The sequence below is a fragment of the Tachypleus tridentatus genome, chromosome 7 (assembly GCF_004210375.1).
Source record: "Tachypleus tridentatus isolate NWPU-2018 chromosome 7, ASM421037v1, whole genome shotgun sequence".
NCBI classification, from domain to species: Eukaryota; Metazoa; Arthropoda; class Merostomata; order Xiphosura; family Limulidae; genus Tachypleus; species Tachypleus tridentatus.
In genome coordinates this window covers 129,686,774-129,698,987 of record NC_134831.1, presented here as the reverse complement: position 1 = coordinate 129,698,987, position 12,214 = coordinate 129,686,774, and the positions used below count along the sequence as shown (strand labels likewise).

Here is a 12,214-nt window from a genome sequence, read left to right as displayed (position 1 = left end):
TTTAGCTAAAAATAGCCCTAATTCAGGCCACAGTTTGACCATGTCACCAGATATTTAGCCTTTTCAGATTTTTACTATATATTCTTACATCTCTGAATATGATCTATAATGAGTTATAATTTTTTAATGTATCCTCTGACCATACGTTTTTATTTTAAAAAAATTCAGTTCTGGTGTGTTACTATGTGCAAATATATCCATACAATTTTGAAAAATACCTGTCAGAATTTTATGAATCCCTCTGAAATATTCTAACCAGCCTTTCACAATGTTAAATAATGAAGATGTAAGAAACAAGAAAGAATTAATTCATTAAATGTTCCAAGCTTTATAAATGTTGTTAATTATTTAGTGTTAATTTCATGTTAAACAATGTATGGTCAGAGGATACTTTAAAAAAATTATAACTCAAAAAGTAGGTTGAACACCATCCTGATTTGTTTTGTAGATCATATTCAGAGATGTAAGAATATATGGTAAAAATCTGAAAAGGCTAAATATCTGGTGACATGGTCAAACTGTGGCCTGAATTAGGGCTATTTTTAGCTAAATCATAAAAAGTTGCATGCAGCTAAATTTTTTTACACGAGATCTAACAGACGTTTAATTACAACAATTGCTGATTTATCAACTGATATGTTATAGGAAATTAGAAAACAAAATTCAGCTTTGTATCATATTAAGTCTTACAGCTATGGCTTATTACCTAAACCAATGTTTTTTACGATTTTGGGTTTTCAGGTGATTTTACAGCCTCACTATGCAAATCCTAAGAGAGATAAACTTGATTTGAGACCATTTTTGAATTCTGTGAGATTAATTCAGTCAGTGTAGCAAATTTCAGCCTTCTACCACCATTACTCTTGCAGCTTTAAGCAGTCCAAGTTGCCCAAAAATGAATTTGCCAAAAATAACAAAAATTAACTAAATTTTACATGGCTGTAAATCAGAAACTATAAAAGATATTGATCAAATCTTTGGCAATTTTTCATTATATGGGTAGATGAGCACATGTGAATTTTTTTCAAGGCATTCTGTGGCAGTCACCTGTAGCCTCCTGGATGATTTGACATGGAATGACCCATTTTAATTTTTATAAAGCTTAACACATGAAATTAACACTAAATAATTAACAACATTTATAAAGCTTGGAACATTTAAAAGAAGGAATTACCAAAATGCCGAAGGAAAATAATCCCTAACAAAATTCACAAATAGCAGTGAAAGATGTCATAAATATTTCAGAAAATAAATGTACATCATGAGACCAAATCAAAGGATTAATTTTACCAAATCCACAAAAAAAAACAATTCTGACTCAAACCTGGAACACTCTGATGGTAGAAGCAACCTTGATGTCAGAGAAAACCAACTATTTATAATCCAGAGACACCAATTTTTATGTGGTGTTACACCATAATCCATTCAGCTTTATGAGGAGTAGACTTTGAGGTGACTGGATCAGCCTCTTTTCAATGATTAGCACCCAGTGACATAGAACTGAAGGTCAAATAATGTAAAAAGTTACAAGAAAGTTTGCTCCAGAGGGCTCAGGTTTCCCAGTTGAGAAATAAGGATAGTTTTTTTGGAAACAACTCTGAATTTATTTTTATACATGCTATTAAAAATATACCATAAACAAAACAATAATTTGGTTCTTCAATGTAATAAGATGATTGCCCTTTTGTGTTCTGTTTTTAGACCTCTAAAAAGGTCATATAATGTAGAAAGTTACAAGAAAGTTTGCTCCAGAGGGCTCAGGTTTTCCAGTTGTCCCAGTTCCTGAGATATACAAGAACACAGTATGACAGCTTACATGAACGTGCAAGACCTGTGCTAAGTTAACTCCAAGCAAGTTTAAATTGTTACTTTTTCTTAACTGATAATATTGCCAGAAGGAAGCACGATGTTATAAGTCAAAAGTCATTAAAATTAACTACGTAATGCAGGTAAGGAGTTACCATTAGAAACATTAAAAAAATTATAAACCTTTATGTTAATTTTATATTATGGTATTCTTGTGGCAGTTTAGATTGTGAGAAAGCTCAGTCAAAACATTTGTTTAATATTTCCTAACAGATCCATAAATCTATTATCAGCCCATGTGAAAGTGTAGTTGTAAAAGCACTTGTTTATTTCTGGCACTTTGTACAGGGTGACCTGTAAGTCCCTACCCATTCATATGCTATGTTATATTCAATTACGCATGTATTATAATTTTTTTTTCAGAGAAATATGGCTGATTTAATCCCATTTACACTTGAAAATGTCTCACAGAACATGATGTCGCATAATATTATGCAGCAAGAATGAGGGACAGCACACAGATACACTGGATACATAAGATATATGGATGGGTAGGGACTTACGAGCCACCCTGTAAATGTACTAATGTTAACATCAGCTTATCTTTTAAGTAACACTAAGGCTAATGTGTACTAATGTAAAAATTATGACCAGGTAGGTTAGCATGGCTCTTATCATATAAATTGATTTTGGTTTTATCCACTAGTTTTTAGAACACACACATATATACTACACTAAGAAACCATTCTAATGTCAATACACCTAGTTACTGTCATCTAAGTTGCCACTATAGATGACTACACGTAAATTCATAATACTAGATCAGTAATACTTCTACTACTAGAACTATAAATCAGATGCAAATTTCAACTTAACAAAACATTTTGGAACAACATAGAACCTACTGGTCTATTTTGGCTGTTCCACACTGTAAACAAAATTAACTTAAACAAAAAACACTAAAGCCAGCCTTTATCCTTCATATACTTTTCAAGCTTCTATTAAACTTGTTTAAATTTACTGCCTCTACAACATCTGAGGGCAATCCATTTCAAACACCAACCACCCTGTGAGAAAAATAAAACTATCTTAGAGGAAGATTACTCCAACCTTCCAAAAATGTATACGTCTTCTAGTCCTTCTATTCTCACTGTTTAATATGAAAAACGATGATGCATCAACACTACAGATTTCCTTTACAATCTTAAACACCTGAATCAGATACCCTCTAACTCTTCTCTTTTAAAGAAAAAACAATTTGATAAATTCCAGCCTCTCCCAATACGACAACCTCTCCATCCCTGGTACCATTCTAGTAACCCTTCTCTAGACCCTTTCCAGCAAGTTAATGTCTTTACTCAGGTAAGGAGCCCAAGATTAAAAATATTCTAAATGTGACCTAACCAGTGACCTGCACAATGAAATTGTAACCTCTTTAGACTTGTATTCAATATTTCTGTAGATACAATCAAAAATCCTATTTGCCCTACCATTAGCAAGCACACTACTTAGATGACTTCAGAGACTGACCAACTACTACAACAAAATACAGTTCTTTCATAACACTGTTAAGGATACTTTCATCCAAATTATGATAACCTAAATGCATTATCTTGCAGTTACTATAATTAAAACACATCTGTCATTTGTTTACCCAGTTCACTAAATGATCTGAATTTTTTTGTAAATCAGCAGCATCCTCTTCATAGCTACTAACATCCAACACCATATTATCATCTGCAGGTTGAATTCATTGACAACTCCTTCATCTACGTCATTAATGTAAATCAAAAAGAGCAAAGGTTCTAAGACTAAGCCCCGAGCTACCCCTTGCTTTCTTCCATCCAGCTTGCTAACTTAACATTCACACCTATAAAGATATTTTTTTTACAAGCCATTATATGGCACCTTGTCAAATGCTTTCTAAATTCCAGATACACCAAATCTACATCCTTACCTTCATCTAATAAGTATTATCATTTTCAAACAATGTCAAAAGATTTATAAGGCAAGATTTTCCATCAGTGAAGCCATGCTGACTACATAATAAAATCCTAAACCCTGTTAAATGACTTTGTAACATCTTTTAACATACTTTCCAAAACCTTCCCAAAAACTTATGTAAGACTAATGGGTCTATAATTATTGGGACAATTTTTATTCCTTCCCTTGATATGAAGAGTTATATTAGCTAACTTCCAATCCTCTGATAACTGCCCACTATTCAAGGACTGACAAAAAATAGTAGTAAGTCACTCACACATCCAGTCTTTAACTTCCTTCAAAACCCTTATGGAAATATTATCTGACCCAAGAGTCTTATCATATTTTAAACAGCTAAGAACTAATTTAGTCATCTTATTTGACCACATTTCCTTGAACCTAATACACCATCATATTACATCATCATCATCTGGTGGCATGAAATAAATTCCCACTAAAAGCCTTTATATCCACCATCAGAAACCTAAATAGATTCAACCTACATCAACAGGACATACTTCATATTTTACACATAAAACCACTTCTCTCCCTCTTTGATACTATATCGCAATTAAGTAGCCTGTAACCCTATACTTCAAATAAACTTCTGTCATCAAAATCACCTATGTTTAACCATGTTTCAGTTATTCCTATTATATCAAAATTCTGCATTAATCTATTTCTCACACTTTTAGCATTACAACAGTAACAATTAAGCCCATCTTTATAATTACTTCTGTACTCATTTCTATGCTAAACTTTTTTCTGCATCTTATTCTTTTTGCATTTAGTTTTTCCTGGCTCTTGCCATTGTGTAGACCCAATTTAAAACCTTCCTTACAGCTCAGTTGATAGCCTCAGCAAACAAGCCAGCCCCTACTCTATTTAAATATACACCATCTATTCCAAAAAGCTCCTTTATCCTACTGAATTGATCCCATAAGTTCCAATCAGTCTATCTACTTATCCTTGCATACTAACCTAAGCCTACCATTTATCCTTAGTGACCTACTTTTAACTTCATCTCTACAGTTAATACTGGGTATTATCCCTTTCAAAATCAAGAAATGGCCTTTTTCTTTAAATGCATTTATTAACCATTTGTGATTACTAATTAGCTTATCAGGCCTACCTTTACCAACAACATTAGCTCCTACATACACCATCAAAACTGCATCTCTGATAGCTCCATTTATTATATCGCCTGTTCTGTATTTATATCCTCCACCTGTGCCCCTGGGTAGCAGTCTTTTTTCATTTTTCACTATTTACTCCACAGACTATTCTACCAACATGCCTCATCAATTATAATTATAACCTTATCATTCACGTCCCTCTCTGACCGTTTTGTTTTCCTTCCCTCCAATAGTTCCTCATCTGCAGAAGCCAAGGGCTGAAAGTTGTTGCTCAACAAAATAGACTACACTTGTCCAACTGCTAGTGTCACATTAAATAAACTGCCCAAACGCCGAAGTCCTAAATTTGTTTAATCTGTGAAGTATATTACCATTCACAGAGTTCATCGTAAACCTTGATATTAATAATATCATGTGTTACTTATAATAATGTAACTTATTAACGTTACTAATAGCGTAAGTACTTATAAGTTACTTCATGTTAATAATAAAGTATTGCAGTAAGACTGGAACTTATGGTAGTTTTAAGCTAGTTGGAGTAACTTTAAATTCAATATTACTTATTATTAGACAGGACTCACTAATATAAAAATGTTCAGAAGATTAAAATTTACAACTCTATTCTTATTTGTAGGTAACGCTCATTATGTGTACGTCATTCATTTCTTACCTCTTACACAGAATATTTAAATTTCATTATGTTTCACATTTTAACGTATACAATCTTCAGTTCAACCATTTCACACAGATTACTACATTATATCACTAGGTAGCGCTTGGTCTCATTTCATTTAATAAAATTCAGGTTCTCTTTTCTAATAAAACCCTTCCCGATAAATTGTTAGAAAAATCTTTTATCTCTAACAACAAAATGTATCCCTGATAATTTATGTTGTCATAGAAACTCACTAATATTTCATAACATTAATGGTTTATTTTATGTGTATTTAAACAGTGCCGTGTAGTTCGCGATGCCATATAGTCTCGATCTCAAAAATAGTAAAATCATCTCTCTATATTGTTATACTGATCTTGGCTTTGGATGACAATTTTTGGTCTCTTGTGTTTTATTTTAAACATTTTAATCTGAGGGTCTTGTGTTAAATGCTCGCCCTTTTAAATTTACGGTCAACGGCTAGCACAGATAGCCCTCGAGTAGCTTTGTGCGAATTTCAAAAACAAACAAACAATAAACATTTTCTGCTTGTGTTAAATGTTTTTAAGTGAAAAAAATTAAAGGAATAAAATGTTGAAAACAAATCAAAATACTTCATCAAACTAATTATAATAATCCTGCAGATGGCGATGTTTTAAATATCTTATTATATTATATACTTATTTTTTACGTATAAGGATTGTTTTTTTATTAACAAGTAGTAAACATTTTCCTAGTATATTAATTGTGAATTTTTCTTTCCCTCACCAAAATATGTAACTTAAATGAAGTAAAGAAACAGTTTATGAATGAAGTACAGGCATACTATATTTTTTGCTTTGGTATTTTATTCCGTGTGAGTGTGTTTGTGTGTTTTCTTATAGCATAGCAAAGCCACATCGGGCTATCTGATGAGTCCACCGAAGGGAATCGAACCCCTAATTTTAGCGTTGTAAATCCGTAGATTTACCGCTGTACTAGAGGGGAGCATTCCGTATGAAGTAGACTAGTTTGACCAAATTCAAGGCCCATCGGTATTAGTAAGGGAAACAAACCAAAGAAGTACAGTAGGTTTATTATAGCAATGAAATGCAAAATGCTTACCATCAATAAAACGATGCAATTTGTATCAAACTCAACTAAAATTTTCCTGTTTGAGTAGTTTGTAGAAAAGCATAAAAATACAAAATAAATCGTTTTCTGTTTTTTGTAAAAATGTAGAACTCTTTGTTTGTTGTTAAGCGCAAAGTTACACAGAAGACTATCTGTACTATGTACATCATGGGTATCGAAACCAGATTTTTATAGTTATAACGCTTCAGACTCATAGTGAAATTAAGACGGGGGCTGGTGGAGCTTCAGGCCCACCACGCTTAAAAAGAAAAAAGAAAACATGCATTCCAGCATCAACAACGAGTTCTGGGTTTTAAAAAATCTGAAAACACGTACGATCCTAGTCGTCTCTGATAAGTCTTCATTACAGAAAAAAAAATGACGTTACTGAGACATAAACACTATTTCATATGACCTCTAAAATAAAATATTATACAGAAACTAGAAGTGCACGTGATACAAAATAGCGAAATCTGCTATATATACAAGAACTATGTCACATCTTTGAACAAGTGTCTATCAGTAGTTGATACAGTAGTACGATTTCCGAGGTACAAACCCTGCTATTTTCAATGCAAAGTGCCCTCAATATGTAAAATGTTTTTCACTCATTTTGGGTTTTCTAAAGTTAAGAAAATAATTATAAATATTTAAAAACAACTCACTATATATATTTTATTACATCATATTTTCTATGCGAGTTCCCCAGTAGCACAACGTTGTGTCTACAGACTAACAATACGGGCTCTGTTACAGGGATCTACACCCTTGTGCAAATTAATTGAAACAAATAATCATTTTACAATATTTTCAGCATGGCGTCTGGTGTATTTCCTTTAATAGTCATTTTTTTCACACAGACGGCGTTATTAGATGTGTTTTGCGGAACGGTCGATCTATTTTTGGGATATATGACGAAAATTTGAGGAATATTACGTCATTCGAAATTGCGTTAGAAGGACAAGGAGACCGGTCAAAAAACAACTTCTTACCAACTCAATGAAGAAAAAACGGTATCAATGGGGTCTGAAATACAAGAACTGGATGTAAGAACAATGGAAGAAAGTGTTATTCAGTGACGAGACTCATTTCTTCGTACAGGGTCAAAGAAGTCTGCATGTTCGCAGATCTCCAGGTGAGAAACTTCGAGAATCTCACATCAATCAGTTCGTAAAACATTCCTTGAAGAAGATGTTTTGGGGCTTTTTCAGCTACTATGGCGTCGGAGACTTACATATCGTAGAAGGTGTGATGCGAGGACCACAATAGATCGAAGTTTTGCAGAGAAAAGAGTCGTTCCAGAATTGAAAAAGAGATTTCCAGATGGATCTGGCATTTTTCAGCAAGATCTGGCTTCGTGCCACACATCGAAACTTGAGAAGAATTTTGTGACTACAACGCGAATAAAGGTGCTGGACTGGCCTGGAAATTCTACGGACTTAAATCCTATTGAAAATCTTTGGGCGATTTCTAAAGAAAGACTTTGGGGAAAAGACTGTATGACGAAAGATAAGCTAATTGAGGCCTGGTATCGCGATCCAAAAATTAGTAAAGATTGCAGTCAACTCGTGGACTCGATGCCATAGCGGATTAATGGTTTTCTGAGAAATAAAGGCGGTCATATCATGTATTAATTTGTGAGTAATTTTTGGATTTTCAGAAATAAAACGCAAAAAATTGAAAAATCGTAATCTTCCTTCTTGTTTCAATTAATTTGCACAATGGTGTACCATGTGATCATTTTTTTACACACAAACACACACATATATATATATATATAGTCCTAATACTCTAACTCTTAATGCAATAGGTATTTTTTCTCAAAATTTGCACCCAAAAAATCAGTTTTGTAAATCAGCACTTTTACTGAAAATTTGTTCATGAATTTATTGAGTCTTTTTATTTTCTTCATCTAAAAATCTCACTTGTCACTTGTGTAATCTCTGAAATCTCATCACTCCTAAATTCATTTCAAACGTTTTTTCAGTAAAATTTTATATTTTATCTGTTTTATCTACTCTAACTGTACAGACGATTGGTTAAATTGCCTGACCTTGTAACTACCAACAAAAAAAAATTGAAATAAATCTAAATTATGTTTGTTTGTTTTTTCTAGAATGGCTTCAAATTGCAACATGAAACTACATTTATTTATCCTTTAATCTATAATTTGTCTATTCTGAAACTGCCTGCTCATAAATTTTTTTTATTTGTCCATTAACCTAATAACTTTATTTTCATACTCTTCAACGGGCCCGGAAGGGCCAGATGATAAGGCATTCGATTTATAAGCTGATGGTCGCGAGTTCGAATCCCCGTCACACCAAACATGATCACTCTTTCAGCCATGGGAGCTTTATAATGTAACGGTCAATCCCACTATTCGTTGGTAAAAGAGTAGCCCAAGAGTTGGCGGTGGGTGTTGATGACTAGCTGCCTTCCCTCTAGTCTTACACTGCTAAATTAGGGATGGCTAGCGCAGATAGCCCTCGAGTAGCTTTACGCGAAATTCGAAACAAACCAAACCTTTGTACAATATGGATTTTACAATCTTGCTTCAATTATTTATTGATATTTAGGTCTATTCTTGAGTATACCAGGAACAATAAGGTACGTTTAGGACTTCTTTCTTTTTCCTTTATGCTGTTAACATCTTAGTATTGTAAAATACAACATTTGACGCCTTCCAAAGCCATATCCATGTATGTAATGCAATAGTATATTAAACTTTACATTGCGAAGTAATAAATGTATCTTATAGCATTAAATGGCTTGTTCTTATGTTTTTAATATAAATGGGAAAATGAAAAAAAAATGCAGAAAAACATTTTTGAAAGTAGACAATTTTGAGGAATTTGTCCATTCAAATGGACAGTTTAAGCTCCGATAATTTTTACAAGCACATTCAACATTTCAGTTTCCCACTAATTCAAAAATGTGGTCATACGAAAAAGAGTGCTTAAAAAACGTGAACGATTTCCTAACACTTTGGGAAATGTGATTAAAGCTTGCAGTATCTCCAGAGTCAGTTTAAATCTCCTTTATATGTAGAATTTAATCGCAAATGGTTTGTTTGTATTAAAGCACAAAGCTGCACAAAGAGCTATCTGTTCTCTTCATATTATAGGCATCCTATACAGATTTATTTAGAGTCCATTTAGTCCTCATATAATGTGAAGAATGAATGTGTTCGGTTTCAAGAGAAAATAAAATCAAAATTTAGAGTAACAAATAATTTTATTTCTTGATGTTGAAGTTTATTTAGCGCGCTGTGTTGTAGCCTACAGAATGTAAGTGCACTTTTTAATGACGTCACTTCAGGGAAAACTGCAACATCAAGCATTCTTATGCGAGTCATTTCAGTGACTACTGACTGAAAAACAACACACTATTCTTTCGGTGAAACAGTAACAGTTTACGTTATATATGTATACACACGCACACACACACATAACGAAGAAATATTTAAACACAAACGTGCATGTGTTTATTATTTGGCATGAAGAAAGTGCCGTAAAGTTTGTTTTGAATTTTGCGCAAAGCTACTCGAGGACTATCTGCTCTAACCGTCCTTAATTTATCAGTGTAAGACTAGATAGAAGGTAGATAATCATCACTACTCACCGCCACCGCTTGGAATACTCTTTTATTAACGAATAGGGCGAGCATATTTGGTGCGAGGGGGACTCGAACGCCTTAACCCACTTGACCATGCCGTGAAGTGACAAACCTACCTAAAAGAAAGAAACTGTCTGTTGTCTATGGTGTGTCGTGGTATGTTCATTCTTATAATTCGCAAAGCCTTATGAAACTAATGATAAAAAGTAAATGCATTAAAATGTGGTTTGATTCTCTCTTGTTTTTGTTTTCCTGTAAATATAATGGTAAACAAAATCGCAAAGTATCGAGCCACCAGGTGGATTATAAGTAGATAACTACAAATTTATAGTAATAAGATGGTATTGCTGGCTTTATAAGACACTTTGCATTGTGTTCTGCGCATTTTATCACACGTAACCAACCATGCTTTATGCAATATTTCTACAAGACGAATCTACTAATTTTTTGTTATGTAATTACGTTATGAATAATCATTAAAAAAGAATATAACTAGCAAGATATATTATCGTAGTTTATTAAAAGCTACTACTATTAAGCAGCACTTATAACGGCTTAACCCTTATCCTTTTACAAATTGTTTTTCATGTTCTCAAGTATGTAATAACCACTAGCGTATCCACGGGATGGGGACATGAGGCTATGGTTCCCTCCTTTTACTTGTATTTTTATTTTTCACTAGGAAATAATAAAGTTTAAATATTATAAAAATAAATAGAAATTCTATGCAAATTTTTGGACATGCCAGTGATGGTAACGAGTTGTTAACAGTCGCTAACAATGTAAGGTTTAATTTTCTGTCACTGTCGAAAACGTTTTCACGCTTTATTTTTTGGTAATACTCAACAACATTAATCACAACTTAGCAACAAAACTGTCATCTGGTTGTTTTTAAGTTGATTGTTTGGAATTAAGCACAAAGCTGCACAATAGGTTAACTGTGCTCTCCACCACGGATATCGAAACCCAGTTGTTACCAGTATGAGTCCGCATACATACCGCTGTGCCACCGGGAGAAGTTATTTTTAATGACGAGAAACCCACTTGGAATAAAAATGTATCTCAGAACGACTGGTATGGGTATTAACACTTTTATTGATAAGGACAGAACAACGTTTCGATCTTCCTAGGTCATCTTTAGGTTAAGGAAGGGTAACTTTGGGGTAAATGTTGAATGCTCAATATTCGTACTGATTTTTTTAAAAAAAGGTTTTCTTATTAAACGCCTTCTATAGTTAATGATTTTTTTATAATTTCGATGAATGTAATAGCAATATAGTTTAATTCAGAATTTTTATGACACTAAGCGAAATAAAATTTATCAAGTTGTATTTCAGCTAAGCCTTTTAAAGCTTTGTATTGTCAATTTCAGTTTGTGTTTTGCCCCCCGCTAGTACAGCGGCATGTCTCTGGATTTACAACGCTAAAATCAAGGGTTCGATTCCCCTCGTTGGGCTGAGCAGATAGCCCTTTGTGGCTTTGCTATACGAAAAACACAAACACACAGTTTGTGTTTTAGTGAACGCTCCTGAAGAAGTTATAAAGCAAAATGTTGAGTTTATAATTAAATAAAAATAATATTTTTGTGTTATAAGGTCGTTCGTTTCCAGTATTATACATGTCTTTGATACAACAATATGCATTACAGAAATTAAATTATGAGTTCCACACTGAACGAATTTTATGGCTCTGTACGTTGTTCCCCGTTTAAGGTCCCGGTAAGAGAGCGAAAACTTGCAAATAAAAATATTTAAACGTAAATAAGAGTCCGTGTATAATTTAAGTATTAATTTGCCCCTTGTATGAGTCAAAAACAACATTTATTAGGGGATAGTGAAGCATAGTAAAAAATATCACTTACATTTTGAGATACAAGTCCAAAATGATTGTTGCATTTGTTTGT

General features: G+C 33.2%; 1 protein-coding gene across 2 annotated transcripts in view; it reads right to left on the bottom strand.

Moving 5' to 3' along the window:
- The window catches only part of MED14 (mediator complex subunit 14), a 63,516-nt gene extending 57,796 nt beyond the window's left edge, over positions 1 to 5,720 (bottom strand). For both annotated transcript variants that reach the window (XM_076513990.1, XM_076513992.1), the window contains exon 1: positions 5,596 to 5,720. The gene's annotated coding sequence lies outside the window, so the exon portion shown is untranslated. The remainder of the gene's footprint in view (positions 1 to 5,595) is intronic.
- Positions 5,721 to 12,214: the final 6,494 nt, after the last annotated feature.